Genomic DNA, 26,893 nt, shown 5'->3' with positions numbered 1-26,893 from the left:
TTGGGGCCTAACCCTCAACATGGGCATTACTAAAAGAAATGAATTGCAGTTGTGTTGGTCCGCAGACCCGATTCATCATATGCCGTGTTCTCTGCTGCCATGGCCAGGCATAGATATGAGATATAATGTGTTTTATGCATTTCAGCGACAATACACTGTCATCCTTGGGGTAACAATGAATTTGACTGGCTCCACAAAATTCAGCCCCTTGCAAATCACCTTAACCTAAAATTTGCAGATGTCTATACTCTTCAGCAAAACATCTGCGTTGATGAGTCCCTCATTAATTTTTCTGGCCGCCTTGCATTCAAACAATTTCTCCCCTGCAAGCGTGCCAGATATGGGGTCAAGATGTAGAAGACCTGTGAGAGGACAACAGACTATACTTATCAGTTTTGGATTTACGAGGGAAAAGATAGTCACGTGGAGCCCCCCGGATGCCCAGACTACATGGGGAGCAGTGACAAGATAGTTTGGAACTTGGTGTCATCATTTCTCCATATGGGGTACCACTTATACGTGGACATTTTTTATTCAAGCGTGCCACTATTTAGACATTTACTCAATTTTGGAACTGGCACTTGTGGCAAAGTGTGACCTAATGTGTGCCCACCATTAGAAGTGGGTGGATGCAGGGCTGTATATTCTAATGGTGGGCATACCACACACTTTTTCTGGCAGAGATTTCTTCTCATTTTTTCATTCATTCCACAGGCTGCATACAAAAAAAAAAGAACATAGCATACAGTATATAACCAACAAGGACCAGCGATGTACTGGTACATCACTGGATTTGAATGGTTATACCAGGATGATGCCTACAGCTGCAGGCATCATCTTGGTATCATTTTTTTCAGCTGACGATCGGCTTTCATTTAAAAGCAATCCTAGTGGCTAATTAGCTGCAAGATTGCTTTTACAAGCAGTGGGAGATGATGTCCCCCCTCCCCCACTGCCTTCCACGGCCTTCTTGGGCAGTCCCGTGCCATCAGGGGAACCTGAGAATGCAGCCAGTGTTTCTGCCAGCTGACCATAGAGCTGATTGGAGACCAGAATGGTGCCAATCATCTCTATAGCCTAAGAATTCGGAAGCTACAAGCATTTCATCACTTCAGTTTCGCAGGATATAAACAGCGCCATTTGTAAATTGGGAAAGCATCTGATCACACCGATTTTGGTTTGATTAGATAGTGTAAGGGCAGAGGAGATATCTAGAGTTTGATAGACCACAGATTTCTCAAAAAAGAATATATGACAATGCCCATTGAAGTTATAGGGGTTATTTGCATTCCCTGTTATAACATTAAAAGTGATAAAAAAAAAAATGAAAGGTACAATGTAAAAATAATAAAAAAAAAATCAAAATAACTAAAAAAAAAAATTGCCCCTCCCATGCATGCACACCTGTGTGCACAAGCCTTGACCCTGTGCCGTTATGTAAACAGCGGTTGCACCATGCATGTGAGGTATTGCTGTGAATGTCAGATCAAGGGCAGTAATTCTAACACTAGACCTCCTCTGTAAATCTAAAATGGTAGCTTTTAAAGGCTTTTAAAGCGCTGCCTATGGATATTAAAAATGTTTGCAGTTTGTCGCCATTGCACGGGGCATGTGCAGTTTTAAAGCATGTCATGTTTGGTATCTATTTACTCGGCATATCATTATCTTTTATATTTTACCAAACAATTGGCCAATATATTGTGTTTTTGTGCATTAAAAGTAAAAAAAGTGTATTTTTAAAAAAACATTTGCTTTTGAAAAATCACTGCGCGAGTACTATGTGCCATACAAATTTGTAGTACCCACCATTTTATTTACTAGGGTGTCTGCTTTAAAAAAATATATAATGTTTGGGGGTTTAAATTAATTTCCTAGCAAAAAATACTGATTTTTTCATGTGAACAAAAAGGCTTGGTCTTCAGGTGGTTAGAAGAGTGAATGATGTGTAACATAAACTTCTAATGCTGGGCATAAAACGCCCCCACCCCCCAAAACGACCCCTTTTTGGAAAGTAGTCACCCCAAACTATTTGCTGAGAGGAATGTTGAATCACTAGAAGAATTTATTTTTTTACCACACGTTTTTGGAAAATGACAAAAAAATTTTTTTACACAAAATTGTCACTTAAATGATTTACTGCTCACACATGCCATGGGTATATGTGGAATTACTCCCCAAAATAAATTTTTCTACTTCTGCCGAGTATGGGGGTACTACATGTGAGAGACTTTTTGGCAGTCTAGCCAAGTACAGGACCCCAAAATCCAATAAGCACCTTCAGGCTTTTAAAGGGCTTTATTTCCTCATTACACTTCCAGACTACCTATCACAGTTTCGGAGGCCCTGAAATGCCAGGATAGCACCTAACCACCCCAAATTACCCCTTTTTGGAAAGTAGACGCCCCAAGGAATTTGATAAAAAGCACAGTAAGTATTTTGCAGATCTAATTTGTTGCCACAAGTTTTTGGAAAATTAAGAAAAAAAACAAAAACATTTTTTTTTATATTTCAAAACCTTGTGAGAAAAAATGAGATCTGCAAAATACTCACCATGCCTCTTTTTAAATTCCTTGGGGTGTCTACTTTCCAGAAAGGGGTCATCGGGGGGGGGGGGGTTTGGGGCTATCCTGGCATGTCAGGGCCTTCGAAACTGTGATAGGTAGTGAGGAAGTGTAATGAGGAAGTTACGCACCTTCAGGCTTTCAAAGTGGTCATTGGATTTCAGGCTCCTGTATGTGGCTAGGCTCCCAAAAAGTCTCACACATGTGGTATCCTCATACTCAGTAGAAGCAGCAGAATGTATTTTGGGGTGTAATTCCACATATACCCATGGCTTGTGCGAGAAATAAATCATTTAAATGACAACTTCGTGTAAAAAAAAAAAAGTTTTTGTCATTTTCCAGAAACTTGTGGAAAAAAATAAATCTTCCATGGACTCAATATGCCTCTCAGCAGGTAACTTAGAGTGTCTAATTTCTGAAAAGGGGTAATTTGAGGGTGTTTGTACTATCCTGGTATTTTAGCACCTCAAGAAATGTGATGGGCAGTCAGAAAGTAAAAGCTGTGTAAATTCCATTATCTATACCAGGGGTGGCAAACTTTTTGACTTGAGGGCCGCAATGGGTTCATATATTGGACCCGGGGGCCAGACCAAGAGTAGATGAATGATGTGTATGTGTCATCCATAGTAAGTATAGTAATATTCCCCCATAGTAAGCATAGTAATTAATCCCCCATATAGTAATTCATCCCCCATATAGTAATTCATCCCCCATAGTAATTCATCCCCCATATAGTAATTCATCCCCCCTATAGTAATTCATCCCCCATATAGTAATTCATCCCCCCTATAGTAATTCATCCCCCATAGTAATTCATCCCCCATATAGTAATTCATCCCCCATAGTAATTAATCCCCCATATAGTAATTCATCCCCCATATAGTAATTCATCCCCCATAGTAATTCATCCCCCATAGTAATTCATCCCCCATATAGTAATTCATCCCCCCTATAGTAATTCATCCCCCATAGTAATTCATCCCCCCCATAGTAATTCATCCCCCATATAGTAATTCATCCCCCATAGTAATTCATCCCCCATATAGTAATTCATCCCCCATAGTAATTCATCCCCCCCTATAGTAATTCATCCCCCATATAGTAATTCATCCCACATAGTAATTCATCCCCCATAGTAATTCATCCCCCATATAGTAATTCATCCCCCATATAGTAATTCATCCCCCATAGTAATTCATCCCCCATATAGTAATTCATCCCCCATAGTAATTCATCCCCCATATAGTAATTCATCCCCCATATAGTAATTCATCCCCCATAGTAATTCATCCCCCCTATAGTAATTCATCCCCCCTATAGTAATTCATCCCCCATAGTAATTCATCCCCCCTATAGTAATTCATCCCCCATAGTAATTCATCCCCCATATAGTAATTCATTCCCCATATTAATTCACCCCCATATAGTAATTCACCCCCCCTATAGTAATTAATCCCCCATAGTAATTCATCCCCCATATAGTAATTCATCCCCCATATAGTAATTCATCCCCCATATAGTAATTCATCCCCCATAGTAATTCATCCCCCATATAGTAATTCATCCCCCATAGTAATTCATCCCCCATATAGTAATTCATCCCCCATATAGTAATTAATCCCCCATATAGTAATACATCCCCCATATAGTAATTCATCCCCCATAGTAATTCATCCCCCATAGTAATTCATCCCCCATATAGTAATTCATCCCCCATATAGTAATTCATTCCCCATATTAATTCACCCCCCATATTAAGTCCCCAAGTCCCCCCTGTATCAATTCACTTACCTTTGCTCCGCGCGTTCCTCTCGCCGTGTTCCCGCGCCGTTCCGGTGTAGCATGAAAATCTGTCTCCTATGAGGATCTGTCCCCCTCGACGTATCTGCGCATGTGCCAGTTTCAGGCATTAACAGCCGATCGGCGATCTCCGGCACATGCGCAGATACGTCGAGGGGGACAGATCCTCATAGGAGACAGATTTTCATGCTACACCGGTCTTCAGGGCGGACTGTGAGAGGAGCCTAGCTCCGCGGGCCGGATTAAAAGGTCCGCCGGGCCGTATACGGCCCGCGGGCCGCAGTTTGCCCATTGCTGATCTATACCATAGTTTGTAGATGCTATAACTTTCACAAAAAGCAATCAATATATACTTATTAGGATTTTGTTAACCAAAAACATGTAGCAGAATACATTTTGGTCTAAATTTATGATGAAATTTTAGTTTTTTTAGATATTTTTTATGACCAAAATGAGAAAATATTGTTTTTTTCAAAACATTTTTTTTCCTTCAAAACTTTTTCTGGTTATAGCGCCAAAAATAAAAAGTGCACAGATGATCAAATATCACCAAAAGAATGCTCTATTTCTGTTAAAAAAGGACATAAATTTCATTTATGTATCGTATTGCATGACCGCGCAATTGTCCGTTAAACTAGCGCAGCGCTGTATAGCAAAAAAATGGCGTAAATTGCAGTATCTATACCATGGTTTGTAGACGCTATAACTTTCACACAAAGCAATCAATATACACTTATTGGGATTTTTTTTTACCAAAAACATGTAGCAGAATACATTTGGCCTAAATTTATAACTAACTTTGAGTTTACTATATATTTTTTACAGCTGAAAGTAAAAAATATAGTTTTTCTTCAAAATATTTGGTCTTTTTTTGTTTATAGCGTGAAAAAGCGCGCAGGTGATCAAATACCACCGAAAGAAAGCTCTATTTGTGTGAAAAAAAGGACGTAAATTTAGTTTAGGTGCAGCATTGCATGACAGCGCAATTATCAGTTGAATTAGTGCAGTGACGAGTAGCAAAAAGAGGCCTGGTCATTAAGGGGGGTAAATCCTCAGGAGCTTAAGTGGTTAAAGTTAAAATTAGTATTCATATTTGTGGCATAGTAAATTATTATATCCACCCCCTTCACTGAAGACAGGAGAACACACAGCCTTGGACCTCCTCTAGCAGATACTTAAATTTTTAGTCTCTAGTAGCATTGGTTCATCACCTTCAGATGCCTGAAGATCTCTTCCCACCTGTTATAATCTCTGACACTCAAAGCAGTCCTCTTTTGCTTGACTGTGTGACAATAAGTCTAGGAAGCTTTAATCCCATGTTCATCCAATCAGAGGGAGACTTTTGTCCAATTTTCCTTAGATAGTAATTTTTCACAAGTCACCTCTAATCAGTCAGCATGTTTGTAAGCAAATCCACCTAGGTATTCCTTGGGGGAATACACTTCTAAGGAGGTGGCAAGTTTGAGGTACACAACCAGCTTGTGGTACTTTCATTTGCACCATGCCTAGGGTGATCCAATCAAATTCATCATAAGGATGCACTAGCATTCACTGTACATTCAACACAGGCTTATTGAAAAGATTCACCATAGATATAATTTGGTGTATATGATGTCATGAAAATTGTGAAAGTGCATTAAATGTTTACAGAATGTGTGTGTGTGTGTGTGTAAGGGGGGGGGGGGTATGGTCAGAGAATATCACATGAATGTGTGGTTATTCTTTATGAATAGCACAAAATGTACAGTCCTCTAGCACATAGGCTGATTGTCTGCCCTTGGAGATCGGGGTCAGTTCACAATACTTCTGTTATTTGTTTTACCATGGGATATAGTTAAGAACAGGGCAAAAATATCACAACAGCTAATTTACAAAAAAATATTACCTTTTGTTATTTGCATGCAGTATTTTAGCATCCTTGAAATTTTCACCAAGCAGGAGTTAGTGGTTTTTAAGGAGTGCTAAACTGTTATCTTTATGAACTGACTCACAAATAGTTTAATGGCAACATGAGCTTGGCTTTACCTGCATATAAAGACTAAGCAGACTTTCAGAATGGACTGGGGTTGCTCAGTGTGGAGGGCTGTAAACCAATGTTATAATAAAAAATCTAAGGTCTAAGAAAGTAGACTCACAACACTATCTTTTATGCTGACAGATCTATTTTATGTGCAAAGATGATGTCAAGTCTGTTTTGTTCTCTGCAGTAGAAACATTTTCTGGGGATTGGAGTGAGCCCTGTCTTAGGGTTATATTTTTTGGGTGAACAGTCTTTCCATGTCACTGAACCATGGGGCATGGTCCACATGACCACAGTCACATGGTCCAGGAAATATGAGCATTATACATCTTTCATGGCCCACTAGGTAACTCCAATGGCAGCTGGGTTAAATGCAAGATGGAGCACCCCATGTTCTTACAGCTGATGTTGGTGACAGCACAGGTGTTTCCATCTCCTCTTTCTCAATTCCCTCTTTTGGTGAGTCATCTTCTGAACCAACAGTCCCCCAACAGCATTTCAGAGGCCATGCAATCGCTCAAAATGCAAAATGGTGTCATGCAGTGCTTCAGCTGGTATACCTTAGAGACAGGAGGTTCCCTGGGGCAGAGATTCTGTTGCACTGCTGGTTGCCCAATGCCATCTTATGATAGGAACGTTTATGTGTGACAGCACTAGTATAGCAACTCCCCTCTAACCACCAGAAATAAGGGTGGAAAGAGGATACTAAAAACAATGGGACCAAATAGAGGTCATAACTACATATAGAATAAAATCACTATTTATTACAAAAGTTTAAAAATATTGGATTTAGATACTGTATGATATCGCCACCACACAATGTATCTAAAAGATGGAAAATAATTTTGTGCTTAGTGAATACAAATAATAACTGTGGATTTTGCAACACATACTACTTGAATACAAGATAAAAATTAAAAATTAGCAAAACTAGGTGCACGTCCAAAACCATACATATATAACTCAATAGTGCCAACAAATAAATGAGAATAGCACCCAAAATAAACACACATAAAGAAAATTAGCAGTGCACATGTCAAGAATGTGAAAGCTTAATATGTGAAAGTCTGTGAAGTGCTCTCTTTCACTGTGACCAAACCCAGATGCAGATAGGGGATTTCTTCCCTTGCTCTACATACCAAGCATTGAAGCCTCTTACCAGAACTCCATGATCTCTATACCTACATAGATCAAATATTACTTATGTAACTTACTACTCATTGTAACTTATTACTCATTGTGGCTATGCATGTCGTTGCCACGATCCCTACTACCTACACAAAACATTTCTATTGTACCTCTAATGGGGATTTTGAAGGCAACCAAAAGTATATTTATAAAAAAACTGCTTTATTAAATATTCATAAAATCTGTTTCATTTAGAAGTGTTTACAGAGATGTTTTCCAACACAAACATAACACAAAAGAAAGCGCATAGACAGAAAATAAAAAGACAGATCCAATGATGTTGGCATAATCAATAGCCAGTTTTAAACCACACAACCATATACTGTATACCTTGACTGACAGCTTTATTCATGGACCAGGACATCCAATGCATTACTAATTTCTCAACTTTTGATATCTACCCCAGGGATGTAGTACCACTCTGAGTACAAATATCTTTGAGAACTCATCTCCAATGAGATATCTTTCTAGTGTTACATTTTCAATCAATTAATAAACATTAAAAAAAACAATCCTTAGCATCACACTGTAGACATAATAAGACCAGGCATCCATACGTAACAAAATAGGCACATGGCTATCCCCAGGGTCAGGACCACTGACATACAAGGATCCCCATTTCTTTCTGCTGTTGTAAAAAAAAAAAACCCCAAAAACATTTATATATATATATATATATATATATATATATATATATATATATATATATATGCAGCAACAAAGCTCCTTACCAGAGAGATTAGCATTTGTTGGATTCCAAAACAGGTGGCAGAATCCACAGAGTGCATGTAAATACTATAATGAACAGCAACCTTCAAAGTCCAATTCAATTTACTTAGTCCATTTCTATCAAGCATAGAGGCATTCCACCCATTCAGCATATATATCCATCTATATTATGTACCTAGGTATCTTTCATGCATGCAATAATGTGTGGTATAATCCAGACCTGTGCTTCCATAATCATAATTTTATAAGCTCAAACTTTCCTTCATATACAGATTGCTGCCAGTAACTAAAGTTGAAGGGTTTTCTGATTGGCTGACCAAACACTCTTACTATAAAAATACTTCACTTGTAGTTTACTGGAAATTACAATTAAGGTCACTATAGTGTTTACCAGGTAAATAAGTTACCCTTTGAATGCCATTTCCCATGAAGATCCCTCAAGCCTTATTACGGTCATTAGATACTTCTTGTTTTGCTTATGACCAAATCACATTCTTTATCCCCTTAAATATCTAAGTAGCCAATCTGCATTTTACAACCCCTTGTAGATAACCTCCTCTGAAATGTTTAATTACATAGCCATTCACAGACAGGTTGGCTCCCAAGTGCCAAGGTGGGGCATTTGCCTCTTGCTTAAAATTAACATAAATAGGAGTCATTATCCTGCCATTTTGATGTGTAAAATGGATTTGTCTCTGGCCTGTCCAAGAATGTACTGTATGTATGTGTATATACACATATTTTATAATATATATATATATATATATATATATATACACACACACACACACAATTGAACAATAAAAAAAATAATAAAGGATAGAGACAAAAGATTATACACTCTGCAAAAACGTGCATGAGTTACATTAGAGCTTTTATCTTACCCCCTCATTAAAGATAATCATCTACCTTGGAGGGGAGGATTGGAATACAGTCCTACTCCAATGGGAATTGTGCTGGATTAGGCATTTAAATGCAGCTACATCCCCAGGCCTAAATGAGACTAGGCTACAGATCCCTCTTGGAAGACTTCAGCTCTGATAAAACAGATTAAAATAATCTAAAGTCTATGAATACTGTAAAGTGGAAGCAAACAGTGTGGAAAGGACACTGTAACCCCCTCCCATCTGGCCAAAGTACATAAACGGACAGGTGGGAGCTTCCCTGTTCTGGGTGGACGTTCCTGTACGTCCCTTAGAACACGTGCCTGCGTGTGGTCCTGAGGCCGCGAAGCAGCACGATTCTGTGATGGCTGTGTCCCTCAGACACAGTCCATCTCAGATCAGGATATGGGCTCTCTGCTTTGCTCTCCTGATCACATTGTAGATAATTTTGGACTATTTATTAAGGAAAATGATATTACCCAAAAGAAATTATAAGCAAACTGTCATGGGGTAAAATAGTTGATCAACTGCAAGTGACCTTCCAGGAAGCTACCATAAACAATGAGTGGAAGAGACCTGTTTGACATACAATGGAGACCAAATACACTATTTGAGGTTTGCAGATGCTCAAACAAAGTTCCATAATTTGACAATGGTGGGACTAAAACCTTATTGACTCTGGTTCTCCCAAGACCTTGCAGATGTGTGTTATCTAAACAAGCACCATTGTCTATGGAAAGCCAGGAGATACCTCAATTGCAGATCTCAAGGAAACTCAATTATAGTGAGTCAAACATCTCACTAAACTCCAACTGGATGTGTACTCTAATTATCACACAATAGTGCTAGTAACTAGATGCCATCTCTCCTTGAACTTTGCACTCAGCTCATAAGAAAAAACTTGGTTCATTTAAGATATTACAAAAAAAAAGTGTGGCATATATCTGAACTGAAATATTATCAAAGGTATATACCCACACACCAAGATCTATTTAACAAAGTTGGGTACTGCATATCGCTCAACTGAAGATCATGAAGTCATAAAATATAAGATGGTTTGTGAGTTGGGTAAATTACATATCTCCAAAGAAAGTTATAACAATACATGCGTCTATATCAAAACAGAGAGAGAGAGATAGTATAAATCATCTGATGAACGGGAATTAAGCACACAAGATTACCAGAACAAATTATGACATCATTATACAGAGATGCACCATTTCATGACAAAAATCAGCAATCCCAATACAGCTCATATCAGGAAGATGAGACACCAAATATATTCACATATTTCTATGGTCCTTATTCAAGAGTTAGTGGGGAAGTCAATTATACTTGAATAGGACCCATATATTTTATTCATGAAGATATACTGTTTATATGAAAGGGAGCATCATCATTAAGACCACCAGTTCAATTGTGATACATGACTGTCCCCGGTGGACAGGTAAGGAACTTCTAAGTCACACAAATTTCTTAACCGTCCAATCAACAAGCCCGTTGGAAGGTCCTGCGGAACAAAGGACTTGTATGGTATAAAAATGCCACACATCCCAAATTAAGGACTACTTCTTAAACAACTTCTGAACTACTACTAAACTAAACTTCATCACTCTACTTCTGAGCTACTTGACTATACTACTGAACTTCTTAACTACTTCATACTATATACTATATTTTTCATTTGACTATACTCGCTGCTTCCTGCTACCTGTGGCCATTTTGCTGAAAACGTTCAGCTGCCATTTTATTTTGAAGGCCATTTTGAAGGAAAAGACTTTCGCCAGAGACTCTGCTGCTGATTTAAATTCTGGTGCCTGACTGACCAGAGACATTTTCTTTTCCCAATTGCATCCCACTAGGAGACCACAAAAATTGAAATTCTGGGAGTGGTGAGACTGTGCCAAGATACTGTAATTTTCTTTTATATTTAAAACTTATTAAGATTTATAACATTTTATTGTGTGGTTAGGAGTGTACTAATGTTATCTGAATAAATATTAATGTAATTGTTTGAGTATTGATACGGAGATCATATACTGTATACTAACTGATTGGTAGTGTTTTTGTGGTGCTAATTGTCAGAGATACTTTCTTATTTCCCTACGGTAATTGGAAATAATATCTGACGCACTCTAAGTCACAACTAACCCCTCAAAAAAATTGTTTTCCATCATTTGATAAACATACATTGTGTTATACCATAGAAATTAGCGTAATATATCTTTGATTGTGTGTATGAATATATTCATCACCAGTAATTTGCGTTTGTATTAATATATATATAAATATTTGTACATAAATACATTTATTTATTTATCAAAAAGGCAAATTTTGTGTATATGGTAACGAAATCACATTGGTGAAAAGAACTCAAGGAATATTATTAAGTGGTGATCAAATTATTAAGGTGTTCAAATGATTGGTTTATTAAATATTTGCCGTATTTTAACGGCTGGAGGCACTGCAAAATATTGCTTAAGGGATTGGACACCGCCCTACGTATTTAGAATAAATTATTACATAAACCCCCACAACGTGATGGTTGTGTCCAATCACAGCTGTCTCAGAATGTCAACAGACAACAGAGACACATGTCTCTGTAGTGTTTTCCCTCCCTGAGCTCTGTGAGAGCTCAGTGAGAGGTGTGTGTGGGGGGGGGGGGGGGGCGAAGCTGATGCAAACTGTGACAGTTGATCTGTGTAGCTGATGATTTTATTCATCAGTAACACAGATCTGCAGCCATCCCACACCAGTGCACCAAGCCCCATTTGTCCCTGTCCACATGTCAACACCTGTCGGTGTCCCACTAATATCTGTCAACATCTGTCACAGTGTACAGTGCAGGAAAACATCTGTCACAGTGTACAGTGCAGGAAAACATCTGTCACAGTGTACAGTGCAGGAAAACATCTGTCACAGTGTACCAGTACATAAAAACAAATAAATAATATTAAAAAAAACTTAAAGTACCCCTGTCCCCCATTGTCAACGTGCAAAGGCAAACGCACGCATTGGTCTCATATGCATACGTATACAGCAATCACACCGCACACGTGAGGTATCGCCGCGAACGTCAGAATGAGAGCAATAACTCTAGCACCAGACCCCCTCTGTTACTCTAACCTGGTAACCTGTAGAGGCTTATAAAGTGTCGCCTATGGAGATTTTTAAATACCGTAGTTTGGCACCATTCCATAAGCGTGCGCAGTTTTAAAGCGTGATATGTTTCATATCTATTTACTCGGTGCAACACCCTATTTTCAATTTTACCAAACATGTGGGTATTATATTATGTTTGTGTGCATCAAAATTCTTTAAAGTACTATTAAATCCATGATCCCTGCAATCACTATATCTGGTCTCCCACAGTGCACACTACATGGAATTGCAATTACTGTAGTAAATATAAACTGCTAAATACCTTTTCTCATCAGCAGTATATAGCAGTCTTCTATCAGTGTCCAGCTGAGCACTGGTTAATCTTGTAGGAGGAGTTTTAATTTACCTCTGACTGTCCTATGAGGCTGAATAACCCCTGACCCTCTTTCTCGATAGTGCTGATTGGCCCTGTGCTGATCACAGGCACCCCCCCCTAAAGAAAACCTCTCTAGCAATACACACTAAACTGAGCATGTGCAGAGAGACTCCTAGGGCTCTGTACTATCAGCAGATGAATTGGGGACAGTAGAAGCAGGGGAGGATCAGAGAAGACAGGATCAAACAGTCGTTTTACACAATGCAGAGGGTTAGCTCCTTAGGTTCCATGGTGAGTATAAGAAGCATGCTTTACTGCAAATACAGACTGATTTTACTGTTGTGGGTTTAGTAACACTTTAATAACATCTACCTAACATATTTAACAGCTTTACCAAGTTATGTTTAACATTTCAGTAGATGAGATCAGAGATCCATACCACCCTTTTCTATGTTTCCGTCATCTAGGGTTCTGTATATTTTTTATACAAATTAGCATGTAATGCTGGTTTGGATATGTTTGTTTTTTTTGTTATTGTTTGCTTAATCTTTGAAGTTTTATTTTTGTAAACAGGCGTCTTTGCATAGATCCATAAGCCCCACAACTTATTCACTCCCTTGTCATATCATGCCTCGACTACTGTAACTCCCTCCTCATTGGCCTACCTCATCGCAGGCTATACCCCCTTCAGTCTATCATGAACGCTGCTGCCAGACTCATCCACCTCACTAACTGCTCTGTATCTGCCACCCCTATCTGCCAATCCCTCCACTGGCTCCCAGTTGCCCAACGGATAAAATTCAAAACACTAACTATGACATACAAAGCCATCCACAACACTGCCCCAATTTACATATCCAATCTTATCTCTAAATATCACCCAAACCGTACATTCCGCTCCTCGCAAGACTCCCTACCCCAATCTATGCGACTATCACCTACTCTACTTACCTTTAGGCGATCATTGAAAACCTATCTCTTCAGGGAAGCCTATCCCGCCCTCTGCTAATACTGGGATCCTCTACTCTTCCAACCACTCCATGCCCCACAGTTTTACCTATTGTACCACTCACCCTTCCCTCCTAGATTGTAAGCTCCAAGGAGCAGGGCCCTCAATTCCCTCTTGTATTGAACTGCATTGTTACTGTATTGTCTCCCACTATAATGTAAAGCACGGAGCAAACCGTTGGCGCTATATAAATCCTATATAATAATAATAACATCAAACATGGCCTGGCTGGAGTCTGGGCTGAAGCTGCCATTTATCTCATCTGCACATGGGTCTGCACACGCTTATGTGTGGTTTATGGATCTTTCCTTCTGACTTTGCTGCAGCTTGGAGTGAAGACGAGCTCCCTATTTCTGCCAGCACTCACAGCAGTCTAGTTTGCACTTCACCCTACCTGAAAGGCACCTTATATGTTTTTTTGGGTCACAAGCATATTAGCATGTCTGGGGTTTGATGGGGCAAGTGGAATTTCACATGTGACATGCCTGGCATGGAAATCCCCCCATCCTGTTTGGCAGGGTGGGGGGATTTTTGTGTCCGCATCATAGGGGTGCCACTGTGGTAGAACTGTATGGTCCTGTTGCTTTAAAGTGAACTCCTCCTTCACCCTTTGTGGAAGGATGTAGGGGATGTGTGTTTCTGTGTTGACAGCAGCCCCGAAAGTGGCATCACCCTGGTCCTGGAAGTGATGTCAACCAGGACTGGAAGTGACGTGGTGGCATACGACATCTTGGCACACATGCAAAATCCCCTTAGGATGTGGATGGGCACCATCTTCCTCCCCCCAAAGGGGGAGGGAGGAATATTTCAAACTGCCCATTCAAACTATTTTAGGCACTTTGTGGTACATGGGGCAAATAGTCCCCGCTAGTGGGGGGTGCAAAGTATGTACCAGTTCAAACCAAGGAAGATAGGTTCTGGCTATAGTAGAGATGATTTTTGATTGAGGTCTCCATTTTTTTTCTCTTACTTGTTGGAAAAACAAACTGTGAGTATGAATCTGTTTTTTTGTTGCCCTCCCTTTTTTCCCCATCTTGTCAAATTGGGTGAATTGTATCTATGCGTTAGAAATTGGATATTGAAAGGGAATAACCTTGAAATAAGAGGGGCTTTGATCTTTTTGATAGCCTTAACTTACATACTTTTGGGTAAGGGAGTTTTTTTTTCCTTCTAAAGTGATTTATATTTCAAACTATGCCACATATTTTATAGACATGAGGCACATGATTATCTCTAAAGAGAGGGTCTGATAAAGCTCCAGTTCGACTTACGGATGTTATTGTAGACTGTATAATATTTTGGCTCAATCCTATATTATTATTTTTTAGTTTTTTTATAAGGTGGCAGTAAGAAATTTCAGGTCCTTGTTTGTTAGTGCTTCCATCCCCAGGGATAGCCATCTGCTCATTTTGATATGTAAGCATGCCTGGTCTTATGATGTTTACTGTAAGTGTAATGCTAAGGATTGTTTTTTTTAAGGCATATTAATTGATTGAAAATGTAATACTAGAAAGACTAGAAAAGAGTTTGCAAAGATATGAGTACTTTCAGAGTGGTGCCATACTGTAGAAAGAATTAAAAAGTTGAAAAATTTGAAATGCATTGGATGTCCCAGTGCATGGATAAAGCTGGCAATCAAGATATACATATGGTTGTGCGGTTTAAAATGAGTTACTGTACCAATCTTTATTGGTTATGCCAACATCATTGGATCTATTTTTTAATTTTATGCTCTTCCTTTTGTGTTATGTTTGTGTTGTGAAATGTATCTGTAAAAACTTTTAAATGAAAAAGATTTTATGAATATTTAATAAAGCAGTTGTTTGGTTGCCTTCAAATTCCCCATTAGAGGTAAAATTGAGAGAATTTTTGCATGAAGCTTGTGTAATGGATAAATAGGCAGGCTGCTGTTCCAGCTAATTCAGCATTTACCCGGATCACATAGAACACCAATACCAATTGTGTCAGCACCAGACCAGCAGAATGTGAAAGCCAGTCATCACACTTTAGTCCACCTCCAATGATTCTCAGGGATCACATGAAAGATCAAAGACATATCACATAGAGTAATAGGTTTCTGATTGTGGGAGGCGGGGCAGGGTTTATGATCATATGACTGCCATGATTGGCTGTCACAGCGATCACATGATTGGGAGTTTTTCGTTAGGCATGGGTAACTCGACACAGGTTTATTTATACAGTGAAGGAAATAAGTATTTGGTCACCTGCTGATTTTCAATGTTTTTCCACGCTGAGAGACAGAATAGCAACAAAAAATTCAAAAGAAATGCATGTCTAACCAATTTTGCACTGATTTTCATGTTCATGAGAGAAATAAGTATTTGATCCCCTTCACAAAACATGACTTAGTACTTGGTGACAAATCTCTTGTTGACAATCACAGAGGTCAGACGTTTCTTGTAGTTGGCCACCAGGTTTACACACATCTCAGGAGGGATTTTGGCCCACTCCAAGTCATTAAGGTTTTGTGGCTGACATTTGACAACTACAACTTTCAGCTCCCGCCACAGATTTTCAATCGGATTAAGGTCTGGAGACTGGTTAGGCCACTTCTTGAGCCACTCCTTTGTTGCCATGGCCGTGTGTTTTGGGTCATTGTCATGCTGGAACACCCATCCACCACCCATTTGCAATGCCCTGCCTGAGGGAAAAAGATTCTCACCCAAGATTTGATGGTACATTGCCCCATCCATCGTCCCTTTGATGCAGTGCAGTTGTCCTGTCCCCTTAGCAGAAAAACACCCCCAAAGCAGAATGTTTCCAACACCATGTATGACAGTTGGAATGGTGTTTTTGGAGTCATAGGCAGCATTCCTCCTCCTCCAAACACGGCGAGTTGAGTTGATGTCAAAGAGCTCGATTTTGGTGTCATCTGACCACAACACTTTCAACCAGTCCTCCTCTGCATCATTCAAATGTTGAATGGCAATCTTCAGATGGGCCTGGACATGTGCTTTCTTGAGCAGAGGGGTCTTGCGGGCACTGCAGGATTTCAATCCTTGTCGGTATAGTGTGTTACCAATTGTTTTCTTGGTGACTGTGTTCCAAGCTACCTGCAGATCATTGACAAGATCCTCACGTGTAGTTCTAGGATGATTCCTCACTGTTCTCATGATCATTGACACTCCACGAGGTGAGATCTTGCATGGTGCACCAGACCTAGGGAGAATGACAGTTGTTTTGTGTTTCTTACATTTCAAAATTATTGCACCAACTGTTGTCACCTTCTCACCAAGCTGCTTGGCGATAGTTTAGTAGCCCAGTCCAGCCTTGTGTAGGTCTACAATCTTGTCCCTGACATCCTTGGACAGCTCTTTGGTCTTTGCCATGGTGGAGAGTTTGGAGTCTGATTGATTGCTCCTGTGGACAGGTGTCTTTTATACAGGTAACAAAATGAGATTAGCAGCACTCCCTTTAAGGGACATCTTCTAATCTCAGCTTGTTACCTTGTTGAAAGACACATGGTAGCTAGAAATCCTGCTGAATGATAGGGGATCAAATACTTATTTCCTTCACTGTATTTGGATGCGCAAATATGCAGCCTCTCTGCGGCAAGGTCCACCTGCCGAGAAGCCACATATTTCCATACTCTCAGTGCAAAGAGGCTAAAAAAGCAGCTACATACAATGTAAAATGAGAAAACAGCATGTATAACCTCACTTTTCACATTCGGTGGGAGTACAGATGTCACCAATTAGGTCCAGTTCGCAGTGTTTCATCTCAAGAAGGACATCATAGGGGAACAGGAGCACTTTTTTAAAAAGAAAATCCATCATAGATGCTATCATTTCACAGGCATTACATTTAAAATTTTTTTTTGCATCTTTGATCAACACATTTTGCTATCTATTCATTTTTCTTTTGATTTATGCCAATATCAGTGTCTATGAAGATGATGGTTTCCTTTCATTCCATTCCTTGCTTACAACTGTGATGCGAGCTGTGATTGATCACAGAGACCACATGTACAGACTGCGCCAATCACAGCCCATCTGTAGCATGTGATCAGCTATGGCCAATCACAGCTGATCACCACAAAAACTACTGAATGAATCAGTTTCATTCAGTAAAAATGCTTGCTTATACCAATGAAATTTGTTGGTATAAGAAATCATGTGTAAAAAAAAAAATCTTGATCACTTGCCCAGGGTATTACAATGTTACTATGGTAGCATTGTATTGCTCTGGTCACAGGAGTGGAAAACAAATCATTAAAAAAAAAAAAAAGCATATATATATATATATATATATATATATATATATATATATATATATTCTTTTTTTTTTTTTTTACATACTGTCGCCATTCTGTGTCCCTGACCACTGCTGCACCAGTTATATGATATGTAAAAAAAAAATTGTGAAAATGTTTCTCTTTCATTTCTTCATTTTCTACAAAATTGTGCCAATAATGACAACTTCAAAAAACCTTAATGCCTCTTAATAAATACCAAAAACTGTCTATTTTCGAAAAAAGAGGTTATTTTGGGGGTATTTGTATTGTCCTGGAGTTTTTGGGCCTCAAGAAATGAGATAATCCGTCAGTACATCAGGATTAATCAATTTTTTGATATATACTATAGTTTGTGGACTCTATAATTTTCCTACCAACTAAATAATATACACTTATTTTGATTACTTTTATCAAAGACATGTAGCAGAATACATTTTGGCCTGCATTTGTGTAGAAATATTATTTGCAAAATGTTATACAGAAATGAAGAAAACACATTTTTTTCATTTTTTTCTTTATTCCTTTGTAGCGCAAGAAATGAAAAACCCAGTGGTGATTAAATACCACCAAAAGAAATCTATATTTGTGTGTAAACAATGATAAAAATTTCATATGGGTACAGTGTTGCCTGACCGTGCAATTCTCATTTAAAGTGCAACAGCGCTAAAAGGTGAAAATTGGCTTGGGCAGGAAGGGGGTTAAAGTGCCTGTTAGGCAAATGGATAAAATACATTGTGCTTTGGTCACATAATTAACTATATGCAATATTTTAAAATTTTTGTAATAAATGTTGATTTTATTTTGTATGTAGTTGTGACCTTTATTTGGTACCAATAAAGTCCCATTGTTTTTCTCATCCTCTATCCTCTCCTATTTGTAGTGGCTCGAGGGGAGTTGCTATAATAGTTTAGATTAGGGATGATACCAATAGAGGATTAAATATTAATAAGATGAATCTGCCCTTTGATTCTTTGTGTGTGACAGAAACACCTACTTTCTGTCTACCTTTCATCAAGAAAGTTCAGATATGTGCCCTACCTGGCACATGTCCTCATGGTGGTAGTGCAGCACTACCTGGATATGTACTCTGGCTTACAGGATCTTGTGAGGCACGCCAGATGAGTCTGTAGCCAGTTCAGGTGGTCATTTCTAACCATTTTGTGACTGGGTGAAATTAAGCATGATCAAAATCTGCCCACACACTATTTGATGGATATGTGACATGCCCACCTTATGGAACAATGCAGGCATCAGTATCACTATTCCTGTGGTGCCTCTGATGGAGCAGACACTTTGTGATGTTATAGACAAGGCACTTGGGTACAATAGCAGGAGGAAGAGGAGGACATTCTGGTGTCTCAGGGTCATACATCATCCCTGTGAAGCCTCAACAGGTACAGGAGGAGCTTGTGAAGGAGGGGTAATATGGTTGTGATGGTGGCATTCAGGAGAAGGAGGACATGGGGCTGGGGGGAGTTAGATGAGGACAATGTCATCCTCAGCAAACCCAAGGATTCAGGTTCCTCTGCTCTAATAACTTGTGGCGAATACCCTAGTTCATGTTCCAGAATCTGCAAAATGACCTTAGGATTCATCTTTGTGATGGGTGCAAAAATAATGAAGACACATGGGCAATGTGTCTTGGAGCCTGCTGTCATTAAAAGGGGGAACACTAAGTGAGGGTAGTTGCCCAAGTGAACTGCTCAAAACATTTTTGTCTAAGCAGCTCCCATGACTGACTCCTTCCAGTAGCTATTTTTAGGGGCTACATCATATGGAGGAGGGCATGGGATCAAGTGTGGAGGTTGGCACCCTTCCAACAGGTGGACCCCTTAAATATTAGGTAATGAGGATGGACCGCTGGCCATTCTTGACCAGTATGCAACTGAGTCATTTTACACAGCTATTTCCCAAAGACAAAAATATGACATCCACTTTGATTGGCACACTACTCCATTATTGTTAGCATTTTGATTCTGATGCATTTTCTTTAAAAAATGGAAAACGCTAATTATAAAACATTTGTTGGATAAATGTCACACACATTTGCAGGATGCATGATTTTTGGCTGTTAATACTGTAATAAGTTAATTCCTATAATTGCCATCTTTATCATGTGCCCAAAATGTGGTATTGTTTTCTGAAATATTTCAATGAGAAAACATACAGTAGCACATTTTGACCACTAGATGGAACTGACAAAAATATGAATTAATCTCTTGCAGAAATGATGGTCAGAATTTTTGCTGCTTCTACAGATGTTTGTGACATGTGTGCAACACATTTTTTATAAATAGACCCATTAATGTATACACATTGTCTCCTCGGAAAATTTTGGCATTTTTGGAAATTTTTGGCATTTATACAGCCTGTTTCATGCTGTTTGCATCATTTTATTTTTCCCTAAATGAGTACACTGGCACAATCTAGAATTATTTGGAAATACACTCATTAAAGTAATATGGCCTAACAGTAATTTTTCTTTTCAATAGTGTTTATTCGTTTTTTCCATAAAAAAGAAGTTACAAACCAGTACAGAAAAATATATATCCACCCCCCCCCTATAAACTGCAGCCCTTTTGGGCTGAAACAGGCAATGCACAAAATACAATGTTTAAAAACAATTATCTGTTGATTTTGACCAAAGGGGTCCCTTAGGGACCTGTAGATGGAAGATCTGCAACAATAAGATAACAGAAAAAATTAAATGTAATGTAAAACTGTTTGTCAGGTCTGGTGTCTCAGACCACCCTGACTTGTATAAAGTGGGCAATCACCCTCAAATGTTCAACAGGCCATAAGGGGATATGCCCTTCATAGCCCTTGGTCAACTGTGTCCAAAACCAGAGTAGGGACTTGGAAAAAAAATAGAGAAGGAGAAATAAAATAGAGATAGAGGAGTGAGAATATAGATAGGGGAAGAAAAGGAAAGAAAAAAGGAAGAAGTAAAGGGTGCTTGGTGGAGAAGGATCCGGCTAGCAGTCGGGTGTGGGAAGTAAGATGATTAATGTTTATCAACATCCCATGTTGACCACCATCCATCCTAGGATGATGCTGAAAGATATTGCATCCCCTAACAGTAATTTTTAAAGAAAAAACACCCATTTCCATTCTCTAATTGAATTTTGTAGACAAAAATACACAGTATACTTTACATTTTCTAAATGATATATCTAAAAAAAACAATGGTACTATTTGATATTTTGGGTTTAAAGTGATTCTAAAGGATTATTAAAAAAAACAAACAAACAAATAAACAGACAAACATGTCTATGCTTACCTGCTGTGTGGAGGGGTTTTGCACAGAGCAGCCTGGATCCTCCTCTTTTCGGGTCGCCAGTCAGTGCTCCTGGCCCCTCCCTCCTGTTGGGCACCCCCACAGCAAGCAGCTTGCTATGGGGGCACCTGCTGCTCCTTGTATCCATTCACACTCAGAGCAGTGTCTCAGCCACACCCCTTCTCTCTTCTCATTGGCTCAATGGCTGTGACTGACAACAGTGGGAGACAATGGCTTACGCTTCTGTCTGAGCCAATGAGCAGAGGAAGTCTCAGGATAGCAGAGACTCCAGTGCACATTGCTGGATCAAGAGGGGGCTTAGGTGAGTATTAGGTGGGGGCTGGGGGGCTGCTGCACAGAGAAGATTTTTTACCTTCATGTATAGAATGCATGAAGGTAAAAATCCTTGAGCCTTTACAACCGCTTTAAATATGACTTATTTCTGCCTAAAAAATGCAATCCTATTTAAAAGAAAGATATTCTGTGCATGAAATCTTTACACATTTTAACCTGTCTCTAAAAATAACTTGTATAAATGTATTGCTATTACTGTACAAGGAATGCTTTTTCCTACCTAAGGAATACATATAGTGTAGCGCATCAGTATCATTATAATATAGTGTCTTTGTAAAATATTTCTTATCCCTATGGGAAATATGGTTGCTTAATACATTTTCATGGTTTATACAAGATGTGATTCCATGCATCAAATGGTATTTTTTTTTGCAATATTTGAGGAACAGAATTTTAATTTCATATTTCTGCCTGATAAATGCCCACTTGCTACTTCCCGAATTTCTCTCTATTAAAAGGGATGAGATTATATGTCTCAAGTGTGTACAATATTTAAACAGTGTCTCTATCTCCAAAAACCCATAACATCCTAAAAAATATGATTCAATTCAGCAAATAGTTCAGTTTAATTTATGAAATTCTTTCACAAAACAATACAGTTTCATTTATTTATGACTGAAATATGCCAAATCCCTGCCTCCCAAATTGTCTCCCATAGAAAAGAATACATTTCTGTTAAGAGAATCTTTACAAATTACATGTAGTGTCTTAAAAAAATACACTTTCATTTTTTAATACTGAAATAGGAATGCTCCCCGCCTCAAATATTACCTACCATTACAATAGATACATTCTCTTTAAATAATCCATTCAGTTTTAAGAAAGGAGCTGACTCTCTGCCTCCAAATATCCCTCCTGTATGTGCAACATTATAAAACCTGTGTCTGAAACAATGTAGTTTCTGGTAATATTTCTAGCTGAAATAGACATAATCTCTTCCTCAAATGTATTGTCCCATTAACAAGGATAATATCATTCTCATTACCATTATTAAGGATGATATTGAAACAAATCTATTCTGTCAATATTTATATTATGTCTATGCAAAGATTCCTTCTAATTTTATATTTGTTGCTGAAATCTGCCTCTCTCCCATGATATCTGGAAGACCTACAGGGAGGGGAAGAAGTTGCCATGCAGCTTTAAATGAGCAGCCCCTATGTCCACAAGCCAAAATGATGGTTGTGGACATGGTGCCTTATCTGTTTGCCATTTCTTTCAGGTGCTGGTCATGTTATACAGTCATACAGAGCATGCTAGGAAGGTGGTGGAGTGACTAACCAAACCTTCTTTATCCTACTCTGTCACCCTGGCTCAAAATAGCTAGCAATCTACTTCAGTTGCCAAAACTGCATGTTCTGAGTCTGACTTTTCATCTACAACTACTACTGATGTTGCCCCACCAACTGACATGGAGGAGTAAGCTAAATGAACATGAAGCATGAAGAACCAGTTAGCAGTGATTGCGCTCTGTTCAAAAAGGCTTTCTAGCTGTGGTATTAAAAAGTTGTCAGAACCACAATCGGGCTCAGGGTAGGATTTCTGCTGCTCTTCCTAATTTTGAGATATGGATTGCGTGCACGCCGGAAAATAATTACACGGACAACAGTCCAGTACAACCACTTTCACATCATCTCTGTTTATTGCAGGGCGGTGCTTAACCTTTTATACATAGAAAACAATAGAGTATACATCACTATTATGTAAATACAGTCACATTCTAAAAGGCACATTTTGCTTGGCTGAAATATGGGAGAAATGTAGAAACTTGAAGCTTGCTTCTCGCCCGTTATTTTTTTTCACTCCCCCTCACATACTCAAAGCCTAAGTAAAATCCTCTCAGTGTGAAGGGAGGGGTTGAGAACATCACTCTGAGCAAACAAGTTAAGGAGACTGCAAAGCCCAGCAGACAAAAATATATACGCACAACACAAATATTTAGAAATATGAAAAAGTATAAAAGTAAATATGTAAATATATGTATATTTTAAACAGGAAACAGAATAGGCATTTTACCAAATCAATCACAGTATAAATCTGTATGTTATTTCTATATTTGGTGTCCAAAAAGACACTATTTTTTTTCAGATGCTAAATTCCTGTTCACGCTTTCAGAAATTGCAGCCTGTTCAAACATGCTTTCTAGCTGTTTCGCAAACCTATTATCATAGTCAGTGTCCAGAAAAGTGTCTTTTTTGGTCGCCAGTGATAGAAAAAGCATACAGGTTTGCACCATAGCTATAAAGCCTGTTTGGACAGGCTGCAATTTCTGAGAGCCTGAGCAGGCATTTAGCATCTGAGAAATAGTGTCCTTTTGACACTGCTGATGGAAATAGCATACAGGTTGGCGCAACAGATAGAAAGCCTGTTTTAACAGGTTTCAGTTTCTGAGAGCTTGAGCAGGCATCTAGCATCTGAAAAAAAGTGTATGTTTTTGTTTTAGATGCTAAACACCTGCTCAAGCTCTCTAAAATAACGGCCTGTTGCAAGCAGGCTTTCTAGTTGTTGTGGAAACCTATGCACTTTTTACGTATTTTTTTCCTCACAAATACTAAATGCCTGTTAATGCTTGCTAATCTGAACATTGTGTCTGGCTTTTTGCTCTAAAAAAATCACACTCTAATATATTTTTAGAAGGATCAAACTTGCCTAGTCTTTCTGTCTTGCATTGTGGCCCAGTAAAAATACTTACAGTCCATGTTATCTTGCGTGTCCATATAATATTTCTGGTGTGTTACTGAATAGAAGATCACAAACTATGCTCTCTTATTTGTTTTGCCCTGTTTGTCAATTTACATGACATTGATAGCTTTAGCTTTTTTGTGTCATAGTGTATTTGTACATATTATAAATATAGTTTTGGGCTACATTGCTACTTCTGCTTCCAGCACAGAATTATTACTTCTACACAAAAATCCTCTGGCTAAAACTCCTTGTAGGTTTCAAATCAATCATATTGAGTTAATGCTGCTGTATGTAAGCCAGGCAATTATGTAAAAGTGAAGTAAACAAATCAACATGCAATGTATGTTGAGCCAGCCAGAATATGGTTTACAGCTTTAATGCATCCTCCAAGCAATAAATATAAAAAATGTTATAACGAAAAATCGAATATCTAGCTTCTCCTCCCCAACATGAATATGCACACAAATATCCCCCTATGAGACTTTAATGCAGCAAACATATCATCACACATGTACTCAAAAGGAACTCTTTTTAGTCATATACTTTATTATACAAAAGTATTAGTAAAAGGTGCATTGTCTTTAAAAACACTGGCTCTGCTAACTATTAAAGGGGTATATTCCCTTACATTTGTAACAATACAACATTCCCAAAATTACACTGACGCGTTTCGATCATTCCACTTTTAGATCTTCAGGGCTCATAAATACAAAAAGGATCTCTAAATACATATTTGAGATTAGTAATAGTTTGTATATAAAAAAAAATCATGAATGACAATCATATAATTTTCATTTTCATACTTACAAGGGAATTAAACAATCAATATTAATCAGAGCGGTGAAAATATACTGACATCCAAGATGAGACGGCATAGTCCAAAATTCAATGTTGTAATCCATCGAAGGGGCAAGGATGGTCAAATATACATCTCATAATACTAACGGCAGAGGAGGAAAGCTAAATCACTCTCCATACCCCTCTGTAATCATCATAAAAAATGTAGTACGAATTGGGTACAAAACTTTTACAGAAGGCCTGAAAACTAGTATTCTAATCAATATATGGAAAAATGTTGACCATATATGGGGTGAGGCCAATGAACACAATAAACTAAAATATTCCTCGTTCTATGGTAAAGATGTCACATATTCCAATGGGCCAAGGGCTATGCCCAGCTGTCTTATCTGTAATAGAATTCAAATAAGGCTATAAAAGTACTTTCATAACCACCTATAGCAGTATATAAATCTCTTCATTAAAGCAACTAACTATAATGCTTACCAAACTATCCATGTATAGCATGGGGAACCACCTTCAATAAAGAAAGCCAGCAACAAACTGCAATGGTATATCTAAGTACAGTATATATAGATCTAGGTATGGTGTAATTGTCTCATCAGGAAGTGATCAGATCCACCTGTGCCGTCAGCAAGAGATGAGGCTGCTGTTGCTGCCAATGGCTCAAAAATGGAGTCTCTATGTGGCCACCCCAGCATCCATGAGGGAGAAGATCCCCCCAGCATTTGCCGCCATCCCCGTCATAAAAGACTTGACACCATTATGTCACAGCAGCACCCAAGTGAGGATGCAAGTCACGATGGGCGCATGCGCAGTACCGCACAATGTCTGGGGCAGTCATATGATGCTGCCGCCGTGGGAGATTGCCCTCTAGATGTGCCTAGACAAAGCAAAGGCTCAATCCACACCACCAGGGGCACAGAACCAGGGGTCACAACCTCCTCTTCCAAAAGAATAAAGCAGATACAGTGAAAGGACCTACTCGTATAGTGCTAAGATATTCCAACCAATATTCACAGATAAAACTAATTCTGCAACGTCATTGGTTGATTCTAACAGATAATGATTTGGTGAAACAATTTGCGGATATTACACCCTCTATAACTTTTAGAAGGGCTAGTTCACTACGGAACCAATTAGTTTATAGTGAACACAAAGAGAAATCCAGAGATAAGCATTGCCAGGATTATGGGACCTATCCCTGTGGTAATTGCTCATATTGGTTTTTGGTGGATAAGGAAAAAGTAGTCTTATTACCTAATGGGACTCGTTATACACTCAGAAATTTTGCTAATTGTCAGACTAGAAGGGTGCTATATCTTATGTTGTGTGAATGTGGTGCCTTTTACATTGGTAAGACCAAACAGGAGTTTTGGTGCCGCATTTACAAACATTTTTACAGTATTCAAATAGGGAACCACTACCTGCCTATTGGCAGGCATGCGGCCCTAGTGCACAATTATAGAGTCCCTCAAGAAAAATTAATTGCTTTTGATCGGAAACATGTCACCGATCGGGGAGGAGATTGGAGCAAAAATCTCTTCCAGCTAGAACAGTAATGGATATACAGGTTACAATCCATAGTCCCTCCGGGTCTAAATAAAGCTATATCCTTCTGTCCCTTTTTAAAGGGGTTTACTTCTGGTAAAACTGATTAAACTTTTTGCTAAATAAAGAGGATTGGACCTCGGTTGATGTTGGGCGTTTGGATTCACTCATGCTCTTTGTAAACAATAGGCCTTTGACCATATTTCAGAATATTTAAGCCTAGTAAGGAGTCAGTTTAGGGGATGTGCACTGTTATTAATTTATTATATTAGAGTATGTACATTTGGTATTGCAATTTCTTTTC

The sequence above is a fragment of the Staurois parvus genome, unplaced genomic scaffold (assembly GCF_062004578.1).
Source record: "Staurois parvus isolate SC_StPar_1 unplaced genomic scaffold, SC_StPar_1.0 ptg000022l, whole genome shotgun sequence".
NCBI classification, from domain to species: Eukaryota; Metazoa; Chordata; class Amphibia; order Anura; family Ranidae; genus Staurois; species Staurois parvus.
Note: the sequence above shows the minus strand (reverse complement) of the source record.